Here is a 25,120-nt window from a genome sequence, read left to right as displayed (position 1 = left end):
TTATCTTTTCATTTTCATTGACAAAAATGGAAGGTACTCTGTATTGTAAAAACTGGATGTGATAGCAAGGTCATTTCTGGATTCACCACCCAAAAAAAAAAAAAAAAATAGTGTAAGATCTAACATAACAAAAAATGTGTTCCCCAGTGTAATTTAAAAAGTTATACATAAAATATGTTATATATTTTCTATAACAACTAAACTTTGTTCTAAATTATTCTTTAGCAATGAAGGAAAATTGCTGAGGATTAGTCTTGCCAAATACAGAATAAGTAGCACAGAAAATGATCTCTATGATATCTACCCAGTATCTTTTGCATTTCTATACAAACTCAGGCCTTTGTACAACATGGTTATTGGTAACACTAAAAAAAAAGTTTGTATTGTTAGCACAGAATCTGAATCGTCAATGTCCTACTTCAACCGGGCCCTCTATAGGAGCCCTGTTATATGCCATGTATTCTTGATTATATCCTTGATTATATGTTTTAACTGGTGTGCTGTTTTGCCTAAACTTTGATCAGTCTGATGTGACAGTTCTATAGACTGCAAGCCCCACGACTGAGACTACAAATGAAGACTGTGTCTTTTATCAGTAGCAAAATCAATAGAATAATCCACAGCAAAAGTAGCCTGGCAGTTTACTTCAGTATCTGGAACCTTGCATATAATCTTTATTGCCTTTACTCCTGTTACAGATAGCAGATAAGAACTGGCTGGCACACCTAGTTTGCCCTTTTCGTGTTCTGAACACATTTCTTCTTTGCTGGAGAACTTTCCCATGATCCTCTCCATAAGAGAGAACAATCTATTACTGTATCATTTCCAATTTAGTCCTATATGCTTCTCTGCTGTGAGTATTTACCTGTGGATGTATGTGGTTCCATAATTGTGTTGTGGGTATATAGAGGGCATAAATCATATTTTAGGAATTGAAGAGAGTGACTCGATAATAACTGTAAAGTGCTCTGTGCTGATTAAAGTATATGTACAATGATCTTCTCTTATATACTTGCCTTTGGTCTATTACATATACTATCATAAGCATTTTGTTATAGGTGTTGCATAAGTGCAAAATAATAGCTTTTGACATTGTCAGAAATAAAATGAGCTCATCAGCTGCACTGCTGAAGAAATCCCAAACAGTGTTATCATTTCCAGTTTAACTTTGCTGAAGTTGAACACATCCTCCTATGTTATGAAGATAATGACAGGGTGTTGGGTAGGCTTAACGTATTTCCTTTCCTACGGTGACAACACTGTTCTCTATTAATACGGATCAGTGATAAAGCGTTCTTACAAATATGTGATATTGGAAGGAACACAACGTGAAAATTTTGTAATTAAGAAAATAAATAGAGCCATGGTATCTAAAGAACAGTATTATAATATAATAAAATTATATTAAATTTTTGCTCTTAGATAAACTTTAATCATTTGTACGTGTTAAACATTAATAGGAGTTATAGGGGATTCAATAAGATTTGAAGATGGAACACAGTACTATAGATCAGTGAAACTAAATGGATCAAATAAAAAACTAGAAACATTTATAATTCTAGTTAATGTTGCCTTTTAAACAGTGTTTGTTTGTTTTTTCTTTGCCTTTTTTCTCAGTAGCTGGAAAGCATGGACCAATATTCACTTTGTCTGAATTAGTGTACTTTTATTAATTGGGCTCTGACAGATTTGGCATCACGGTACTATGACTGATGAGTTGTTGCATGTTAAAGTGCTCTCTTATTATTCGCTTTAGGCCATTCCCTACTGACAATGTTTATTTATTGGCAGAACAAAGCAGCTGCCAATATGGTTGGCTCAGTTAAATCAAGGATGCTAATTACAGGCTCAACCACAGATGTGGGTTGGCCACTGTTCACCTTCACAGAGCTCTGGAAAGTTGCTTCTACCCTTCCAAGGCTGGGACTGCTGGCATACTGTAAACCTAAAAATACTTAGTCTGTCACACATTGATTTAGATTTCTGATGTCCAAGGGTAGTACAAAGGTAGTCCCTTTGAGCAGCAATATTGGAGGATTAAAAGCATGCATGAAGGATTATTGGGGTATAAAGGTCATCCTTGGAGACTTGATAGTTTCCTAATAGTTTACTGGGCTCCAATATTGAACTATTATAGCTATAGAACAAAATGTTTACAGTAGTATATGTAGTGTAAGGTCCTTTTGCAGTGCTTACCAGGCTCCAATCCTCCAATCTAACTCCCAACGCTTAGCTATAGTAGACCCCTGCTCAGCCTGGGGAAGTTAGTTGCACCATAGCAGCACACAGGTGCCTTAGTACTTGGTGTGCAAAGGATGGTATCTGTGAAGGACTAACATATGACCAGGACAGGGGACACAATGACAAATCAGACAGTACAGGGTGAGTTATCAGGTGATCCACAGATAACACACCACAGGAGAGTCCAGAAAACCGAGCCAAGGGTCATACGCAGGTATACAGTCCAGCAAACAAGGATAGAAACAAGCAGGGTTAGAGTCACAAGCAAAGGTTGGTCCAGACAGCAAACAATCACTGGTCTATAAAACAGGCAGTAACAGGTAATCCAACAGAGAGGCTAAACGCTACAGTCATTGGTGCCTGGGAGCCGCAAGGTATAAAGGACCAGTAATCAATGGCAGGGCAAGATCAAAGCCAGGAACTACTGTGCTCATTGGCTGCAACATATACTCTGAAAATCTCCTTCAGCTGCACAACATCTCAACAAAGGAAAGCTGAGTCAGCACGTGCACAGTTAAAGGGAACCCAAGGATGCTGTGAGCTGCAGAGTAGTGGACAGATGGCTAAATGCATGATACCCTCTGCTGCTACAAGTGATGCCATTGGAGGTAGTTGCTGGACTGTAGTAACTTACAGGATGAGATTGCTGCCCAGATATGCCTGTGTCATTTACATATCAGTAAATAGCACCTGTGTATAACCCCTGTTACCCCCTCAAATAGGGCATTAAAGCTTCCTCCCAGTACTCACCTGCCTTATAAGTGTGCATTATCTGCGATATGGAACCTGAAGGAGATACCTGCATTTACCTTACCTACATATCATGTACATATATATTGAAAGGAATTTGGGATTTGAAGTCTTCAAAATTGCAGTGGCTAAGCCAAATGGTAGTCAGAAGATGCAGCTGTTTTAGGTGCTTCGGCATAAGGGTGGAATGGAAAAGGGCAGATCCTATTTTACTGAAGTAGCTTACAACTTATCATTGAAGAGCACATTTTAACCTTTTTACACTAAAAGAGTGCTAAAAAAGAGCTAAAAGACTTGTCCCGTCACTGGTTCCCACTCCCCAGTACATACATTAGCACACATGCTGGCTTTAGTTAATATTTCATGGATAATGGGTAAAGAAAAATATTAACAGATTTTATTAGTTCATGGTTAAGCGTTGCCACGTGCGTTGTTCAGAATGGCATGAGAACATAGGAATTTTTTAATCGGGTTTTATAGAGATCTGAATGCAGACCTGTTTATGGGACCTAATAGTTTTTCAGCATGTGACTCCAGTGATCAGTCAGCATTGAAAAGAGGTAATTTTCTGTTTATTGGGCAAAATGATGCTGAGACAACCTCCTTGGCGAATCAGGTCTCTAGGACGACAAAGTTTTAAAAAAAGAATTGAGTTTGATAGAGATATGCAGGGGTAGTAGTCACTGCTTTTCCAGGCTAATGCTTTTTAAATCCTGTAACCTCAGAGGACACAAAGGTCTGCTGTAACTTGTTTAGCCACAACTGCTGGATGTGTTCCCTAACTGTGGTTTAGAGAGAATTCTAAACATAGAACAGAACTACACACATTAAGCAATCTCTGGACGCTTTAGAGACCAATTATAACTCCTTATGCACTGTACCTGGTTCTGTCCAAAAGATCCTAGGCTGTACTGGGTTATTTATCAAACTGTTTTAGGGGTGCCCTCCCTTGGGGAAATTTTTGTGTAGTTGAACTTTTAAGAAAACACAGTTATTGTCGGAATATTCTCAAGGAACCCCTTGAATCAAGCAGCTACAAACGATCATAAGTTCAAACGATCATAACATATTTTCACAGCATCTAAACAAGTGATTCTGTTGTGCTGGAGAACTTTAAAACTTTACACACTTTAGGACTGAGGTTGCATATATTTTGTTTTTTCTTTAAAACACATCTTCTCAACAGATACATTTTACAATATCTGGGACCCTTGGATGGGATCTCAACCAATGTTCAATACAGAATCTTTAACTCTCTATAGGGGTTGCATTCCTACACAAGCTTCCCATAGACCGAATGTTCCTTTAGTCAATTAATATACTCTCTTTCAGATCCTAATAATCCCCCACACCTTTTTATTCACTTCAGCTGCCTAATAATCCCCTATACCTCCTCATATGTACCGGGGATGGCTAAAGTGCAACACTATTGTGACCTTGAAGTAAGAAGAACACCCTCCAGACTTTCCAGTCTTCTGTTTACCAAATGACTTATTTAAATGTTTGGAACTGGCTTTCTTGACCTTTTTAACATGGGGGAACCATTGAAAAAACTTTCAGGTCTTAGGGAACTTTTTTATTATTTTCACAACCTAATGTATATTGGTGTGGGGGTCAGTGAGAAAAAGTCACCCTTACAGATTGCCAAAAACAACATTGGTTCCATGTAACAGACCCGAGAGGCACAAATTGCTCATTGCTGAGAGGACCCTAGGGCTCAAAAGAACCATGGTGGAAAAACACTGATTTAGAATGTATGTCTCCTAGTTTTCCCTGATAAAGGATACCCCCTTCCATACATGAATGCTTCCAGTTCTTCATGTTATACATCTGTATGTCTTGGTTATACAACATAGTATACATCTTACTAAAATGTTAAGTCATTAAACAAATCAATTGAATGAAAAACAATCTGTGCATGTACGTTTGTTTGGAAGGTAAAAAAGAAGTCTTCAAATAGTAATACTTATTCTGGTGATGGCTGTCTTAAGTGGAAAATTCCCTTGACTTAAGAGAGATTTCCTGTTGAATTTCAGGAAAGGGAAGTAAAGAAAATGCCCCAAATGAAACAATGGTAGTGAACAATAATCTTACTGGTTGTAACTGTACTCTAGTCACAGCTAAAAAAAAAAAAAACCGTTGGCTTTACCTACATAGATAGTACATAAATAGAACAGGCTAATACTTAAATGTTAATGGGAGACTTGCATGTTCCGGACCTCACACACGTTCATATGAAAATGCCAACTTTATATCTTGCAGTGTAGTCACACTGGTAGAGAAGGTCTAGGCTTTTGTTTATGTGGGCTAAATGGCTGGAAACATTTTCTCCAGGAAAAGTAAGCATTTCAGATGTTTTATTACTTGTGCTGTGTATACAGAATACCATCTAAGCTGTTAACACAGATTTAGAAGAGAACCAGTCAGTAATACAAAAAAGATTCTAAACCTGTATTGTACGTTTTTATATAGTGCAGCCCTTTCCTGTTAGGGGAAGCTTGTTGTTATTCCCAGTCAGAGCAGAAATGTCAGGGTACTATCAGGCTATAAGGTACCCGCATAGCCTGCCTGATGACTGGCATTTTTTGGAGCTGTTGGAATTGTAATTAAAATGTAAAATGTAATTTAACAAAGATAAAATGATTACAGATGGCTGCTTCAGACCATAGTACTATACAGTATCGAAAGCCCATCACCTACTTTCTACCCCTACTTCCTACCATCATCTAACCCATCATGTATGTTTTTAAATGTTTTCCTTACCTTGTGAAGGAAGATTCACATTACCTTAATCCACCATTCAGATCCCATGGCAGTGTCTCCTCTGCAAAAATTGCAAATGTGCTCTTGTTGGGTGGTCCATATCAGTCTCCTTGCTTTGACGCCATTGCTTGTGGAGACTTTCTGAGGGGCTCCCACCCTTGGTCTGCCAATAGGAAAATGTCCATGTCATGCAGGTAGTGGCCCCCAAAAGAAAGATGTCATCTGCACACAGAACAAAAAAGAGGCTTGTGAATAGAGTGTAACATAAACAAGGCTTTAGGTATATAAAAAAGTCATTTACCCATAGACTTTTTTTTAACACTATTGTTTAGTTAAAGATGGGTTTGTCTGCTTAGATTAGTTGTCACTGGACAAGCTCCCCACTGGAAGACTTCTCATCACGTCTTGCTCTGGTGACAACTGCACATGAAAATTCTTATAAATTTTAACTTTTGGTGACAATGGTCTAAAATTAAAAAAAAATGTTTTGTGTGTGTATATTCCCATAGATACTTATTGATAGTTTAGTTTTACAATTCCTAAAAAACTCCAGAAATAGGATCACATTTTGATGTAGGTAGCACAATAATTCAGTACCAGTGTTATTTACATTTTTGCATCATATAGTTTTGCTCATAGTTACCATTATGGGTGTCTTTAAATACATGCAAATGTGGCTTTTACATATGATGTTGGGGTCAACTTCATGATTTGATTAAAAAAAAAAAAAAATGAATGTGCGTAAAAATATGTATTTTTGTCTTACAATTTTAGCATTAAAATGTCTTGTCTCTTTGCCATCTCATAGTGTTGTAATTTTTTATAGGTTATATAGTGATTTTGGTTTCAATTAATTCTGTGTATAGAGACAAATTGTTGTTTTCATAACAAAACAATAAACATGTAAAAAAAAGGAAGGTGGTCAAATTTAGTGGAAAAGAACACCTGGCTACAATGTTTCTGTGACAACTTCCACTATATTACATTTACTGATATTGGGCGTTAAAAAAGATTTTAGAAGTGGCTAAAACCTGCCTTGCTTTTTGGGATAAGGTTGAGACCAGCAACATGCTAAAGACAAGTAGAACCACACAAAGGAACATGAACAAAAATATTTTTATTTCTGCTCATATACCTGTAAAAGACTTTGTATAACATCTCCAAGTATTTTTTTTTCTTCCTGCACTGACAATAAAGGTATTTTATACGGTCATTTTACACAGCAGTGCTCGACAAGGCTCCTTAACATGTGTTTATTTTTGTTGCAGTCTCCATAATTATAAAGACTGTAATTTATGCAATAGTGCTTTATGACTGGTGTTCATTGTCTGTACTGTATAAGAAACAAACCGTTGTGGTTTGATTGCTTCAAGATTATCACCTTCAGATTTGGGAATGATTGGCTTTCTGTTCATCTTGTTAATTATACATTCTTTATTTAGCTTAAGTTATATTTTACTGCTGTTGGGTCACTTTAGCTTGGCCTTTCACCTATATATGGGCTTATTTAAAGGAACTTGGCATGGCAATAAAAGCTGTCTGTGTTGGAATGTGTGTGAGAGATGTAAAAGGGCCACAACTATTATCCAGCTTCAGAATGGCAGCTTTTATCAAAGGTTCCTGGTAATAAAGGGGACCTATACTAAGATATGATATAGGTTACCATTGCTGGCCTGGTTCTATAACATCCATCTTACCTGGTTGAGTTCTGCTCTTCTGAATCCCTGACCCAGAATTCAGTATACAGCTCAGGTGTTCAGTAATTATCTGTATGATTGTTTCAGGTGTGTGACTGCATCTACTGACACCAAATATCACATTTATATCCAGGGAATTATAATTATTCGCAATGATTCCACAGTAATTATCTGTATGATTGTTTCAGGTGTGTGACTGCATCTACTGGCACCAAATATCAGATTTATATCCAGGGAATTAAAATTATTCGCAATGATTGCACAAATGGCAGTGCCCCCCTGTTTATTGATTAGTGTGACTTGGAGTGACTGACACTTTTGTTGATACTGTAATTAGATGATTTTGTGGCTTCATTGTGTGCAAGGTTTATTGTTTGCATAGCCTGCACATACATAAAGCAGCTGCAGCAATGGTGATTGGATACATCAATGCAGTGTTCATTCCTATATTAAATTGTTGTCTGGTGTGCAGTGGTTGTTAAAGTTGAGATAAAACAACCAGTTTAAAAATTTCATATACTTGTGGCTTTCGTACACCCATCTTTTACAAAAGCTTCTTAGCCCAGATTTAGGATGTCAAGTTGAGGAGCAAGTTTAGTCCTCAATTTGATTTGCCCATATTATGTGTGGTCAGGTTTTGTCCTGTACAAAAGCTGTGTAACTTTGACCTACTTGACTTTGACCTAAACATTCCCAGCCAGTAGTATAATCTAGCACAGGGGTGTCAAACTCTGGCCCATGGGCCAAATCTGTCATAAAATGTCCTTTTTTGGCCCCCAAAGGAATCCTAAATATAAATTGCAGCTGGCCTGAATCACTTGCATCTATTGGACTGTCTATTGGACTTGTGTGTATTGGATTGGTCTAGTGCGCATTGGACTGTTTTATAGACGCAGGGAATTGTAGTAGCAGTTCCATTTCAATGAAATTTCCAGCCACTCATTGGACTGTTTTCCTAACGCAGGGAGTTGTAGTTGTTGTGCTATTTCAGTTTCAAGTTTGGCCCGCAACATTGTCAAGGTTTTTATTATTATTTTGGCCCACTCGGTATTTGAGTTTGATACCTCTGATCTAGCATTTCTCAATTGGGGTTCGGTGGAGCCCTAGGGTTCCTCCAGAGGTTGCTGGGGGTTTTTTGAACAATGAGTAATTTGTGCCTCTCAGGTCAGATTTCATGACACCAGTGATGGAAGAGACATTCTTACCATTGATCACCACACTAATATACTGTGAGCTGTGTATATGTTCATTATTGCAGGGAACCTAAAGAGACCTGAGAAGTTTTTTCAGGGTTCCTCCATGTTGGAGAAAGGTTGGTCTGCACTATAATAAATTGTGTGTCCTGTCTAGATGCCCTTTCATATAAATAAATAAATACTTAGGACAGGGGTGTCAAACTCAAATGCACAGAGGGCCAAAATAAAAATTTAGACAAAGTCGCAGGCCAACCGTGAAATTTATTGAAAAAAAATTTAGGTATATTTTCCTTTTCATTAGCTATAATACCTTTTCATACGGAAACAAAGAGGTTTTGCTTCAAATTCACCCTGAAACAAGCCTATAATAAAGAGAGAGGCATTTTTTTTCAATTTTAAGATACAATTTTGAGCCTCTTTCTCTATTTGTAGCCTTCTAAGTTAAATTTCAAACGTAACCTTTTTGCACAGGCTAACAATAATAACAACAATTTTCTTTTATGAAAATCCAACAATTCAAGTCCTTGCCTTGGAGTAGCAAGGAAAATTACAGCTGAGGGGGAGTGCTGGAAATGCCAGACGTGGCCAATGCGGGTCTGGAACTCCCTCTTCATTGAAATAGCGCCGCTATTAAATTCCCAGCATTACTTGCGTCTATAAAACAGTCCAATGCGGGTCCAGGCATAGGCAGAGAGCCCACTGGTCTATAGACACAAGTGATGCCGAGAATTGTAGAAGCAGCACTATTTCACTGCAGCGGTGGGCCAGCTGCAGTTTATGTTTAGGATTCCTATGGGGACAAAAAAAGGACATTGGGGGCTAGAGTTTGAGACTCCTGACTTATGAGATACCTGAAAGATGTATTCATTCAGTGGTCTCATTTCATCACTCACTTACAGTTCTATTTTACCACATTAACCCATATAAAATGTGCTTTTGCTTTCTATGCCAAGCAATTAGATTGTCTGGAATTCATCTCCAAACGTTATTTAATAAAACAATTTCACTAATTTTGGATTTGCTTTTCAAATAAAATATGCATACATCTGTCTCATGATCCAATCACATGCTCTTTATGTTGTGATGTTCAAAGCAAGCACAACTTATTCTAAGAGCTTTACAAAGTTTATTAGCTTTTGGGAGGGGGTCTACTAAAAATAACACTGATTTATGACCGATTATGACTGATTAAGGACAAAACGCATACTTTCTAGTGGTAAAGCTTTTTTATGATTGCTCTGTATTACTTATGAACAATGTTGGTTTGCTTTCTAAAGTTTGAAGTGTTGCGAATGTGTGCAAAATACAAACATTTTAAGCCGGCACCAAAATATTTGAGGTTTGTGCATTAGATTAATGTGAGTCAGTGGAAGCCGTGCTGTGATGATAGACTGACAGATATGACCTGCTAGAGATGAGGAGTGCACACGGAGTACTTGATTCATTTTACATATGGACCATTGTTTCTCAACCAGGGTTCCTCCAGGAGTTGTTAGGGGTCAATGAACATTTGTCCCTTTCAGGTCTGTTACCTCTGACACCAATGATCTTTTTGGCTATTTGTAAGGATGACATTCTTCCCAATTGCCACCAATGTAGGAGGCATTCTTCCTTGTTAGCTGTGGATATTGATATAATTGTCAGGGGTTCCCTAAGACCTAAATATTTTAGACGTACCTCCATGTAAAAAAAAATGAGTAAGGCGCGTGTAAACTAGCTTTTGGATCAGGGGTGCCCACACTGTTTTGGTTTGCAAGCTACTTTTAAAATTACCAAGTCAAAATAATCTACCAACAATAAAAACCTGGACTTGATAACTCCTGTGCGCCATAGAGTTAATTTTGAAAGGCAGGGCTCCCGAATCCACTGGCGTTGCCTTTGCGATCTATGATGATATGTAATTGTGCAAAAAATCTAGCCTCTGTACAACTGTCCCTCAACCTTTTTTTTTAATCCTCATTTTCCCCAAACGTTTATTGATCTGTCAACCATACCTTTCCCTCATCTTCACCCTTACTGAACAGCACTCATTCCTCCTACTGTCATCTCCAATGATAGTTTGCAGCCACAATAATTGCAGGTATGTAGGTGGATTAACTCTTTCCCATATGTTAAAACTACTAAGGCCCAGGAATCCCTTTAGTGCTTTTTTAGAATGGAAATGTTTAACATTTTTTCTATTTACACCTTTATATATTCTACTACTGAATCTCAGGGTCCTTTGTCACTAATTGTCTCTGAGGAGCTCACAACTTTCTGAAATTGTTGTATGGTCTGTAATGTCAGCCTTTCTTTCGGTGTCCTTTTAGATAGTCTTTTTTATGCAAAAATGCCCCCCACAGGTCTCAAATCACATATATTGCGCTTCCCAAAAAAACAATGATTTCCATCAATACAATAATGCAAACAGTCCAAGCAACAAATAACACAAATATAAATACTATCTTTCCTCGGCTAACCGCACATTAAACTTCACCTAATAACATTTGTTAAGAACATTTGTTCTTGCTTACAAAGCTGCTGCCATGCACAGAGTAGTGGCTTCCTAACTTTCTAATATATAAATGAGTTTTGTCAAGTATATATGAGCTTTGCTCTATTCATAAAAATATTTGACAGAACAATGTTTTCCTATGTAAAATGAGCTTTTTCTCTGCTGGAGAACATTTTATCTTGTGTCATAAATGATGATAAATGATTTCCAACTAGAACACTAGTAATAATAATCCCACATTTCTGACGTATAGAAAATTATTGGAGACCAGTAAAATAAAAAATATATTTGCTCTGTATATTGTCCTGTCTGTATGCATATGTCATTGTTGTTAGTGTGCAATTACAGCAGCTCTTTTTTTTGTGTGTGTGTGTGTGTGTGTGTTAACCAAAATATCTAATTAGCCAAATACATTACAGCAACTCAATGCATTTTGGCACGCAGACAAGACAACTTGCTGTAGTTCAAATTGAGCATAAGAATGTAGAAGAAAGGTGGAATGGTTGTTGGTGCCAGACAGGCTGATCTGAGAGGCCAGAATTTTCGCTAACAACCATCTCCAGGGTTTACATGGAATGGTCCAAAAAAATGGGGAAAATATCCATTAAGTAGCAATTCTAAAGACATAAATGTTTTTTTATGCTAGAGGTCAGAGGAGAATTGCCTTTTTGATTCAAGCTGAAAGAAAGTAACTCATTACAACAGAAGTATGAAGAAGACCTCTCTGTAGACACACCACCACCAGCCAACACCAGCTAAGAACAGGCACCTGAGGCTACTATTTACATAGGCTCTGCAAATGGAAGGAGGACAGGAAAAGCATTTTCCTGGTCTTGGTTTCTGCTGCATCATTTGCATTGTATGGTAAGAATGGCAACAACATGAAAACATAGAATCATCTGGCCTTGTATTAACATCTAGGCTGGTGGTGTAATAGTGTGGGGAAATTTTCATGCCACACCTTGGCCTCCTATACCAAGTGAGAAAAGTTTAAACAGCACATCCTAGTGTGTTGGGGATCTCATTTGTATTGTACAATACCCAGTAAATTTGCCATGAAACCAAACTGCCATAAAAAATATGTGCAAGTGAGTGTCATTGATATAGACACAGGCAGCACTTTATCTGTTTCAGAATATTTAGTCATACTTGAACAAAGCCAAAATCTGTCACGCTCTTTAGACTTAGACAAGATCTCTTCCGAGAAGGCTTTACTTAGATTAATGAGAAGCATGAACTATGCTGCTGACAAAATGAAACCATTAATAAATAATTATCTCATCTGTTTGGACTTTTTTTTTTTTGTAAGAGCTTGTATTCTGTAGATTCATTTTATAATGCATGCACTCATGGCCCTGCTGAGAGTAGTTGAAAAGGACAGAGCCACTTGCATTGCATTTTCAGGGGCACTTTTTAACCTTAACACCACATAAGGTTCTCTAGTTTTGGATAGAATTGGGAAGTTGTGTGTCTCTGCTTAGAAGATTCACCCCCATTATTTCTGCTAGTGGCCATTGCTACCAAGATGTAAAAAGCAAAATTTTGAAGTAGTTAATTATTGCAAAAAATAAAAAAAGGACAGGCGATGTCCCTCCTGGAGTAACTTTTCTTACCTGTCTGATCTGCCATCTTGCTGAGCTGCACATGCCCAGTTCAGCATTGGTTGCCAATGAAACCCAGTGAGCCTGCGCAGGAGTTACATCATTCCTCCAATCAAGATGGCCAAAGATGGTCATGAGGAAAAGAATTAGAAGGAACATGGTGGTGCCCTATAACAGAAGTAACAGATAAGTTAATAATCACAGGTTTAGTTCTGCTTTATTCCCTTTACTGAGAATATATTATTTGAACAAAATTCTGCCCAAGTTAGGAGGAAATTCAAATTTTAACATTTAAAGGTTGAAGTTCCTGCACTGATATTTTACACCAAAACAGGCATTGTTTCCTTTAAAAGATTAAACTACTACTTAAACGTGAACATAGTAGGAATCTTTAAACATGAAAATACTGTGTGTAAGAATGTATTGGAAAAGTCTAAGAATAAATGCATTCAGGGACCATTTTTTACGGCTTTAATCATAAAAAAACGTAATAATTGCTTTGATCTAATTAATGTGCGAGATTCCGCAGTCGGGGGGTTCTGTCTATGGTAACATAAAGGGCTCTGGAAATGTTATATAAAGGATACAGTTCACTTGTTTTAAATATTAGACAATGTTCTTATACACCCACAAACACTTTCAGCCCTACTTATAAAACAGGGAATCAGTCATTCCCTCATGGGAATCTTCCAGGTTCATGTGTTTCAATGGCAGTAATTGATTCCCACCAGGGATAGTTTGAGGGAATGTCTGATTCCCTATTTTATAAGTGGGCTGAAAATGTTTGTGGTGTATATGAACATTGTCTAGTATTTGAAACCAGTGAACTGTACCCTTTATATAATATGGCAAGCCTTAGATACATGGATGAAGAAAATCATTAACTGACTTTTTGTACAAGACTTCCAATCCTTTAGATTTTAGGTCTATAGGGCAGATTTTCCAAGTCTGGTGTATTTTGGAGCGAGAGAAAATGTTGGACTAATCTGCTTTGTCCTTAGAAATAATGAACAGCTGCATAGATGAGTGCAAAAAAAAAAAAAAGAAACTCTTGTTGATCTGCTAGAAATTTTCCATCAATTTTGCAATACCAATCTTTGTTGTTAAGTATATTATAACACGTATTTTCATATTATCCATGACAACAATGTTTCCACTTTTATCAGATGGTTTTATTACAATATTTGTATTATGTTGTAGCGATAAAGCTTTGTGTTGGGATTTGTTTAGGCTGGATGGAAAAAAACTGGCATTTGACCTATATAACTGCACCAGGGCACACTCAACAAATATTTCCACCTGTTTGTACCTACACCTGAAACTTTCTAGGACTTATGTTTGTAAAGATGACTGCTGATGTTGTTGCCATTCTGTATAATTTGATTCCTGCTACAAGGACTTTGGGTCTATCAGTGCACTAAATTAATTTATTTTACCAATCATTGGTTATATCAAGCTGTTCGCTGTCAGTTTGTATCTTTGTCATGTACAATTTTTTTTAACATAAGGTTGCCTTAATATTTTGCATTACTTCTTTTACAATTTCAATAAATCTACATTTTAGAATGGATAAAATTTGAGGCCAAGTTCGACTGAAGCAATGTCATCAAAAGAGTGGAGAGCAGGATTGATGATTTTAGATTTCTAAACAGTAATGTATAAATAACAATTTCATAATATTTTCTGTGTATAAATTGAGATTTTGTTCTGATTTATGCTGAAGGTCTGTGTCAACATTGGGCAGGGTAGGAAAAATCTGAATTCTCATCCTGAAGGGGTGATATTTTCCCTGAACAAATAGAATAAACAATTTGTCAGTGTAAGGTTGATTTTTTTGTACATGTATGCACCAGAATCAGCTCTGGACTTTATCCTAAAATTTTAATGAAATATTTTTTGTATTAATCAGGTAAAACATGTGCTGGGATGTTTTTGAATATATATATATATATATATATATATATATATATATATATGAAAATATTGAGCCATGCATGGCCAACCTATGCAGCCTATACCCAAAATTGACATGTAAGCGTAAAGCCAGATTTGTGTCCCTATTCCTCCAGGGGTGACGTAAGAGCCATTTTTCTTTACATTGAAACATTCCTTGGATCATGTTACTCACACGGTGCACTGCATAACTGGCCAGAATTAATAGTTAACATTGTATATGGAACACAGTAAGGGCTTGTTTACCAGAAATGTTCATTTACCAACTTGGGAGGGTCAGTGAAGGGGTAAAAAGGAAGTTTTAGGATATTCTTTTTCTTTAGTGGTGTAGAATATATGTGATCTAGTGCTGCTAAAGGGCCCATTAAATGCTTCGGTATTGCAATATTTTAGCTTGATGGTCAGTTTTGTGTAAAAGAACATTGCCAAAAAATATTATGGATCTCATAATGAAAAGCAAGTTTAAAAAAAATGTCTCAGTGATTAGCACTCCAGCCTTTGCAGTGCTAGGTCCCAGGTTCGAACCTTGGCCAGGACACTATCTGCATGGAGTTTCTCCCCATGTTTGTGTGGGTTTTCTCTGGGTACTCCAGTTTCCTACAACATTCCAAAAACATGCAGTTAGGTTAACTGGCTTCCCCCCAAATTGTCCTTAGACTGCACTAATGACATATGACTATGGTAGGGACATTAGATTGTGAGCCCCTTTGAGGGACAGCTGGTGACGTGACTATGGACTTTGTACATTGCTGCGTAATATTTCAGCGATATATAAATACTGTATAATGGATATTCCTAAGATACCTGCTAGAACAGGAAAACTAAACCTTAATATATACTCACTTATGCCTGTTCCATGGGCATCTTCTTCCTTGTTTCGATCTTTAGCCATTTTGATTGACCAGGCTAGGGTCACACACCCAGGGTCTGACTATTCGGTCCTGGCGGATTTAAGAAAATCCAGAATGTACAAACCTACACAGCTTAGCAAATTTTGAGATATCATTCTATCTGGTAGAATGCTTATTGTAAAAGGAACACTATTTATCCAACAGACAACAAAACAGTTAAATGTTTTGTTTTCTCTCTTTTCATTTTTTTTGTATTTGTTTTTTTAGTAGAACAGTTGAATAAATATTATAATTTTTATTGCAATCTGTGTCTCTTTTTGATTTCCCATCACTTCCTGTCTGATTGTCACTGGGACAAAAAGTGAGGAAAAACATTTTTGACAAGGGTTCTAATCCTTCCCAGGGCTATCCAAAACCTAAACATAAATAAACACATCGATTGTAACTACAAAAGCTTCATTTGTGCCCCTCTCTGATTTAGTAACTAAATGCTGACAAAGGTCATTGTATTGTCTATTGTGATAAATAGCTGGCAAACACTAGACGTGATGTTGGCAAAACCAGGCCCTGGTAAAAAACTAAACAAGAGGGGCAAAGAAAATGCCCAGGTACAATATTTTCTGGAAAAAAAATTAGCAAGCATCTTCAGGCAGAATGTGACAATAGTCAAGTGTAAAAAATTAAAATGGAAGTGGCGCTGAACACATGGCCACTTTTCTGAATCAGCTGCTGGACTGCCAATAGGAAGTGTTCACTTAGGCTAGGTGCACACTGCCGGAAAGGTTTCCTTCTCATGCCAGAAACTTCTGCTCCTCAGGGGATGCTACCATGTAGCGGCAGCTTCATAAAGAATACATAGGAGTGGCAGCGAGCCATTCTAATACTGCTCATTGTCACCAGCAGTCAGATGTGCAGACGCTGTTTTTCTTTTAGGAACCAGTGCTGCAGTGCTCAAGCAGCTTGCAAGTTGCCAGCTGAGGATGAATGCTAGATCCTATGTGAATCTGCCTTTAAGCAAGCACTGATGTGGGCACCTGAAGAAGGCCACCTTCTTTGTAAAACAAGGAGGAAGTTATGAGTTTGAGTCTGTGCACAACTGATGGGTATTAAAGGGTAAAAGTATTCCTAGAGGTAATTTTATTGTGTATACACTCCTAAAGCAGGTCACCCATGTGAAATCTAAAGGAGTGGTGGGTTCTAGAAAGTAAATGATCATGAGAATACAAAAAATTTGGATTTGGAAAATGAGATTGCTCTTGTAAAGAAAACCATGAAAATGTATCTAGAGGAAACCTTTTATTTACATGTATACCCTTCTTGCATTTTAGTTATTTATTACATGCAGCTTATAGTTTGCCCACTAGAGGGAATAATCATTTAGATTGCAATCATTCTGTCCATATTTTATGCAGCATTTAAAGATTTTAGCTATATGTGAGTGTGCATTGCTTTTACTGCCAGCCAACTCACATATTTACAGACAAAACAGCCTTGTACTGCATTACAATAGCAATTTTTTAACCTGGTGTAGATGCACTCAGCTACGGCCTTCTTTAATCACACCATAGCTGCCCTTTTCAACTAGCAACATACCATCTATTAGAGATTGTTAATAGCAATTTTATGCCTCTTACCTGTATCTTTTTTTTCACTCACACACACATCTACTGCTATGCAAGATGGGTGTCAAATTGTTAAACGGATCAGCTCCATACTCATTCTAACACAGCTAATGGAGGGCCAAGCAAAGGGCTCAAAGCACCAAACCTCACCACACTGACATTCACACAAGGCAGCTCGCTCACACACACACACACACACACACACACACACACAAAAACTTTGTGCAAGTCCTCATTCTGGTCATTCTGTGTAACCTCGATGACATTTACTTAGCTGCCAAATTATTCCTGGGGAAGCCATACTAAACTGCATAGCAGACCCGTTTGCATCCCTACTTGACCTGCGCCCAGTTTACATTTTATTGTATGGATAAAATACGTAACTTTTTAAACTTAGATTTTGTACATGTTCAGCCAGCTTTGATAAGTTGCACAGGAATATGCAGTTGTTAGCATTTGTATAAGAACTGTTTGCTATACACCTGTAGTACTAGCAATATTTTAACAATAAGCTCGACATGTCCTGAGCTGCCTTATGTGCATGGTGAGAAACAAACTTCCAGCTTGAATGATAAATAATGTATGAGCAGTCATTAATACTTTCAGTCCCTTTAAATCAGCTCCTATGTTCGGCCTTTCAGTAAGTATGCAGGGTTTGTAGCATTTTGCATTATGTTTGTCTACCAGTAGGTGGCGATGTAACACGGACATATTCTCAATGTCTAAAGATTTTTGGGCAACAAGTTCATGTAACTTTCAAACCCATTTTGCTGCAAAGCTTTCTCGTGTGCATTTGTCTTGGTCAAGAAAAGATGAAATACCACATAATATATAATAAAAATATAGAAAATAGATATAAAAGAGGAAAACTTCAGACCTGTATTTCTAAATCATTGTTTCTCCAGAAGTTGCTAGGGGGTCCTTGCGCAATGAGAAATTAGGATCTCTAGGGTCAGTGACATTGATAGCCACTTTTTGTGTAATTGGGACATTCTTCCTAATGGCCAGAAATGTAGGAGGCATTCTTCCTACTGACCCCCACACTAATACTGGCATCCGTGGATATAGTAATTAAAGCCGGGGTTCTCCAAAACCTGAACCTTATTTTGAGGGTTCCCCGTTTTATGCTTCCAACACTAATGGTAGCTGCTTTTCCTAAAAGAATTGAAAATGTTGACAATGAGATTTGTTACAAATTGAAGCAGTCCTAAGGTTTATAGATAAGTAAGCTGTTATATTTGTTTTTTTACCTTTTTATATTAAAATAGCTAGATTTACTTCATGAGAACAATCCCAGGCATTGTGGGAAGAGGAGAATCTTGCAGTAATTTTACCTCCCTATGCATGGATCTTACACAGAAAAGATGCCTGGAAATCTCACCAAAATTAGTGAAATTCCTTTTAAGACATTTGTCACATACACACATTGAAACATTATTGTTTTCTTATTCTGGTGACAACTTAAAAAGGTCCATTTATGAAGCAGCAAATCTGACAATTTACATTCCCTGGTGGAGAATAAAATACTGCCAATGACACACACATGAACCTCAAAGATTCTTCACCTGGGATTCAGTGAATGTCATTCGCTGCTTTATAAATTGACCTCAAAGTGCATTTTTTTTTTTTTTTTTAGTGTCAGTGGTACCCAGGACGAATAGGAGGTTAACACTAACAGGAATAAGGACCTGATCAGGGCTTTTTCTCATTAGCAAGTTCACAAGTTTATATATATATATAAAAAAAGTCTCTAATCATTGTAAAATCGATATTTTTTTTATAAGAACAAAGTGAAATGTATCTGTTTTACCTAAAACTATAAAATAATATTAAGGACATTTTTATCTGATATGGTTACAGGTTTCTTTATCTTAACATTGTTAGTGTTTTTTTTTTTTTATTATTAGAGGTTTGCTATTTTAGAATCATTTTCCCCATCCAAGCCATGCTCATTCCTTTTCTCTATCACATTCATACATAGTAGATTCTATGGAGAAAATTATTAAAGATATTTAGCCTCATAAGCAGCATCAAATCACTGCCGATCCTTTTACATGGGGGAACCCTTGAAAAAACTTTTCTGGTCTTAGGGAACACCTGCAATAATTACTATATCTACAGCTCACAGTATATTAACATGGAGGACCTTGGGAAGAATGCCTCTTACATTGGTGGTCAGTGGGAAGAATGTCACTCTTATAGATATCCAAAAAGATCATTGGTGTCACCTAAACTGACCTGAGAGGCACAAATTGCCAAGGAACTCTTAGCAACCTCTGGAGGAACCCTGGTTAAAAAACGATGTTCTAAACTGACAAAAGCGGTCAGGTCTGTGCTTAATAAAGCAGATTGAGAAGTGTGTGATTTTAGATGTAACCTATAAACATTCTCACTTCTCTTGTTTAGGATTGTTTTTCTGTGCTACAGGTTTGATAAAAGTCCCCCTATTACCCCATAGGTGTTGCCATCACTGCCCTTACTACAACCCTTAGCATTTAGGGTGCATGAAAACCACATGGCACATATACGGTAATATCTGTGCAACGGCACAGAATTATTCTTTAGAATTGTACGTTTTGTAGTTTAAATAACATTCTGTAAAGTTTTCTGTAAGTATATTAAAATAAAGCACTTTATGTTGTGTTTTAAGCTGCTATCATCATGCCATTGTGCCTTTAGAAACTTAGCCCTGCTCTGCTTTTCCTAATAACTGTTGCAGTTAATCATATTATCGCACTGATTTTGGCTCCAGTTTCATGGAACAAAATGTACTTCATAAAAGTTTACTAACAAAATGTTGCTGAACAGCCAGTATAGTATTTCATCATAGGGATCCATTTTTTTTTTTTTTAAATCTCTGTCCGCAACCCCAATTTGTCTAAACCCAGCCATGAAATAATGATTACAGGTAGAAAGTATTCAGATTTGGCACCTTCCCGAAGTTATAAATATATCTGCTATTCTTAGCCTGCAACTATAAGGAAAATACTATTATTTAGAAGAGCAGACTAAACAGACATTTCTAATAACTTGTTTTTGGAACAGAAATTAAACTGTTTACAGTTACATCTTTCACTTTGGCACATTGAAAATAGAAGTGATGGTTCAGAGCTGTCTTGGAAATCAATATTTCTTTTTTCAGTCGGTGCTGCTTTGTCAGTCAGGGTGCCTTGATCTATAGCTTTTGCGTCAACATCATCATCATCTATTATTGCATGTCAGTTGTAAAAAAGAAAGTGTTAAAGGAAAAAAATTGTCAGGTTGGGAGCTATTATTAAGTTTTTGTCCTTAGCGTGTTTCCTTTTCTGTTCAGACCTGCGGTAAAAGAAAATTAAAAAATGCTCCGGGACGCATACTATGAACAGCTAGGCGTCCAGGAACGTTTTCATGCAAAAAAGAAAACGCCTGTGCAGGGGTTTGCAAACACCCGTAAAGGCATTTTTTTCTGGCTTTTTAAATGTCTGAAAAATGTTTTTTCCCCATTCAGAAAGGAATCACAAAAGATTCCCCAACTTTAAAAGCTCCTATAAATGTTTGCAGCAAAAGCTCATAAACACCAGTACAATCACTTATGAGCAGTATAGCAAATCTATGGAGGTGGTTTTGTGGCCAAAATGCTCCTAGAAGGTACATGGAGCTTCAGAATAACTGCTTGTAAATGCTACTAGACCCATTCTTTTATATTCAAAGGATTTTATCCCCCCAAAAAAAGGAGGTTGGAACATAGCCTTATTGGTAATATTGGACTATGCACCGCAGCAATGGGTAGTTTGTGTCCCATAGAAACAGGGCTTATTATAAAACGAGCTTCACACTTGCTACAAGCCCCAGAATGCTTTTAACCAGTGTTTCTCAAACAGGGATCCTTGAGCAATGAGATCCCATTTGTGACTGTCAGTTTACCTGATATCAATTTTTCCCCCACCTGTAAAGCATTTTTCCCACTGACCACCACACTAATGTACTGGGAGTACATTACTGTGAGCTTACTTTAAAGCTTTACTATAAAGTAAACACAAATAAAGTAAATTGTATTACCCATGATATGTAAAGCAGGTTTCCACATAAAAGAAAGAAATGAATTGTAATGGAACAAGGAGCCACCTTTGCTTTTTGTGTCTTGGTTACGTTGTGAATATTAAAGGCAAACAAATGTGGTCAGATTTTGTTTCAATATTTTTAAAACAATAAGATTTTATTATCCCAAAAACAATAATTGATGGGCAGGTTAGTAAACATTATCATAGAAGTAGATGTGTGGTCTGTTTTGTACATCAGGGAGAACTGAAAAAGAACTGATGATCCATAGTAATCCCAACTGTGCATCGAAACCAGAATAAGTAAGCAAGAAAAAGAAATAGGCAGTAAAAAGGATATAAGACAAATGATTAGGTTTATAATAGTGGATAATGTTATAAAGCGTAAAAAAATACTCTCCCTGGCCAAAGAAAATCCCACAGTCTCACATTGACCCTGACTTATCCTGGCTTTGTCATCTTGGAATATGCCCGTGCCATCAGAAAAGAAAAATATATTCTGCAAAGTCTGATTTCAAAGTCTGTTCTACTGCATGTCTGTTTAATGTGGTTGCTTCCTAGCTGAATGACATGCCGGTGTATATGTCTGGCATGCCACAAGAATGTGAGAACCATTGTTAGCCAATTGTGATGGTGCAGTGTCATCATTTTTAATTTTTATCCTATCCCTGTCTTCCCAGATAATTGTGACCTTGATTTTGCAGTATTCCTGACTTTTGAATTTATGCAGCGGTATGTAGATCAGTGGTGAGGAGGTGATAGATTTTCAGGGCCTTACATGAAACCTTGGCACTACCAAAGGGCTCAACATTACAATTCTAAAGCTGCGTACACACGTCCAATTTTTATCGTTGGAAATGAACGACGAGCGAACGACTGATTGGCCAAAAATAGTTTGTAAAAAAAAGTAACCAACGACGCCGACGAACGAGGATAGTCGTTGGAAATGAACGACCGGACCGGCGGATCGGACGACGACCGTTGACCATCTATCGTGTGTACGGTCGTTCAGTGATCGATCGATGAATATATATATATATGAATATATACTGTGTGTATATATACGTGTGTACAATATCTTTGAACGATCGTGTCGTTATTTGTATGTACAGGATCGGTGCTATACGATCGTTCGCAGATATCGTGCAGGATCGTTCGTCGTTCGTTTACAAAGATAATAATTGGAAGTGTGTATGTAGCTTAATGTTCAGAGAGGAAGAAACTGATAAGCAATTAAGTGTAGCATTGTAGTATTACGTGTACAAGAAGAAAAATATAGGTATTTATATTAAAAGCAGCTAAAAACTTTTTTATAGCACGGGAAAGAGTTTTTATGGGTTGTGTTTCCACCAGGTAATACTCTATTTGTTCTGGTGACCACTGTTCTAAAGACTGAAAAAAATATCTAAATTAAACAGCAAGAGCGAGAAATTCTTCCCTCGTTTTGTAGAGATTTCTGTGTCATTAGGACTAGACAATAGGAACAAATCTCCACAATGGGGAACAGAGTTCCAAACCTTTTCCACTACCATTTTTGCAAAGTTACTATTTTTACTGGGACTGTACCTTTGTGGTAGGGATAGGAAAGGTATGTTGGAACCATGTGCGCTGCCAATATGTACAGTCCTTTTAAAATTTACTGTATTTCCCAGTGCCTAGTATATTTAGATCTTCTCATTTTTATGGAGCATTATAGCCCCCTTGTTTGTTGCTGAAATTACGGCATTTATTATGTGAATGGAGCCAATTGATAGTTTAGGCTCCTTTTAGTATGGCACCTGATTACTAATACCACCATATAAAAAATGAACTTCCTTTTATAAATCTGGTAAAAGGATTTTTTATCAGATATACACAAAGGATGGCCTTGTTGGCAGAATTTGGTATTTAGTACCTTTTAGAATCTTCTGGACTCTCAATCTCTCTATCCAGGGCAGACAAAACTGTTGCAAGATCTACGTCCAGTAGAAAGTAGTACATGGCAGCCACCAGCTCTGTTGCTCTGCCAGATCTGGATGAATAATTAGTTAGCATTCAAATGGATCAATCCAAATTTTGATGCTGCATATTCTTTTATTGAATATGTTGCAATCTTAAAACAAAATGATTAAAATGTTTTACTTAAGTGGACCAAAAATATCTCAAATAATGCCAAAATATCCCCCAGATCATTGGTCATGGTTATTCCACTCTAAATTAAAAGTTTGTCTGAAAAATGGTAAATGTTGATATGATCTGTGACATACTGTGCCTGTCCATTTAAGTGTATGTAAGCCCAATGTCTATTTTTCAGTATATTTGGTCACACTTTTTTTCTTAGTTTCTTACCTGTAGATGCTACTAGAACAGAAATTCTTTTTCAGGCTGACAACGCTATGTACTGTTTACATCTATTGCGCTCTCCTTTGTTGGGAAGAAAACCTAAGTTGGAAAGAAGATAAACGTCATTTAGAAGAGGTCCGGCTTTGTTTACGTATTGATTGAAACACATTTCAGTACAGAAATGAACCCTTTGCTTGGGTTATGGCCGCTTTTCCTAATATAGAAGGTGGCGGCATATTTATATGGATGACTCATTTCCAGCTGCACATTCATCATAACAGGAACCATTTTTATAAATATGAAAATTTATGTTTTATTGTGGTTTTTCTGTATTTAACTGTTTTATACCCAACTCCGCTCTAAAAATATAAAAATCAAGCTTATAATGTCCTTTTCATAGGCATAATCTGTCTTGTGCATCCAGTCATGGGCTCCGTTATTGTACCCCATTTACTGTATGTTTATAAGCCAAGGTTCCCATTTTAGAAGTCTACATTTTTGTGCAGAGGCTCAGATGTAGTTGCAGTTAAGCTTTTAATGCTTTCAACTCATTCTGCAGGTAAAAGATTAGTCTTAAGATTTTATTGTTTGATGGTTTTCCTATTCTAAGGTACAAGTATGCCAAGCATGCATAATATGTGTTGCCCTTTATAAACATGATCTGATCTGATCATGATCTTCTATAAAATGATTTCTGATACTACACTGAAGTTAAACCTGTGATTTGCTTAAGCTTGAAGAAGTAACAGGCTGATTTTAATGGTGGCGCCACCAGAATCCAATCATTACCTTCAACCTTTGGATGTAAAGAGAAATACCCAATCTTTTTGGGTATAGGGAGCATGTAATAATTCCTATTTCTGCCAGATAAAACAATGCTGTCAACAACCTGCACTGTCACAGAGAAATAGTCCCAAACCCTACATAAGGTACAAGTTACCTCTTTGCATGTCAGTAGATAAGTGGCCCCATGTGGTAATCTAGGGTAGACGGAAAAAAAAATTACCCTGTTACATTGGGGTTTTGAGTGAAAAAGGAATACCATCCTTACTTTACAGATCAATGGAAAGTATACAGCTCTACATTGGTGGTCGATAAGAAGAATAACATTACATTGGTAAACAAAGGAAGGAGTACATTGGTAGTCAGTGGCTTTAAGAACACACCCTTTCATTGTTGGTTATTGGAAAAAACTTCCCTTACAATGGGTCAGAAGGACAAATGCTCAACTAAGTTGGTGAAGTGTCAGAAAGAAAAAGATTCTCTGAATTTTGTTGGTCATTGAGAAAAACGATACCCAACTTCATGTGGTGGTGGAGGAAAGTACACTATACCCTACCATTGGTGGTCAAATGATAGTACCCAGCTACAAAAGTGGCATGGAAGAAGGAGAATGTCTCCTACATTGGTGGTCAGTGGAATTCATCCCTCTGACCACTTTACAATGGTGGTCAGAGGATAGAATACACACGTACAATGGTGAACAGTTGTAAAAAAAGATTCTCTCTGTAGTTTTTTGGTCATTGACAGGAATACCCAACTACAATGGTGGTCAGGGGAATGAACAATAGACCTTACCACTGATAGAGACTA

The 25,120-nt window shown here is 37.1% G+C and overlaps 1 protein-coding gene and 1 long non-coding RNA gene across 4 annotated transcripts in view; one reads left to right on the top strand and one right to left on the bottom strand.

The window, feature by feature from the left end:
- The window catches only part of LOC140333090 (uncharacterized), a 57,899-nt gene extending 34,252 nt beyond the window's left edge, over positions 1 to 23,647 (bottom strand). Inside the window, exons 1-3 of one of the 3 annotated variants that reach the window (XR_011921281.1) lie at positions 23,534 to 23,647; positions 12,755 to 12,910; positions 5,779 to 5,976 (exon numbers count right to left, since the gene is read on the bottom strand). This is a non-coding gene — a long non-coding RNA (uncharacterized lncRNA). Of the gene's footprint in view, positions 1 to 5,778; positions 5,977 to 12,754; positions 12,911 to 15,538; positions 15,658 to 23,533 lie in introns of those variants that run through there. The other 2 variants (XR_011921279.1, XR_011921280.1) reach the window with 2 other exon arrangements.
- Positions 1 to 25,120, top strand: part of GNAS (GNAS complex locus) — a 78,312-nt gene that overhangs the window by 6,124 nt on the left and 47,068 nt on the right. The window lies entirely within an intron of this gene.

The sequence above is a fragment of the Pyxicephalus adspersus genome, chromosome 6 (assembly GCF_032062135.1).
Source record: "Pyxicephalus adspersus chromosome 6, UCB_Pads_2.0, whole genome shotgun sequence".
NCBI lineage: Eukaryota > Metazoa > Chordata > Amphibia > Anura > Pyxicephalidae > Pyxicephalus > Pyxicephalus adspersus.
The sequence above is the reverse complement of the archived record's forward strand: the minus strand, read 5'-3'. Positions and strand labels throughout refer to the sequence as shown.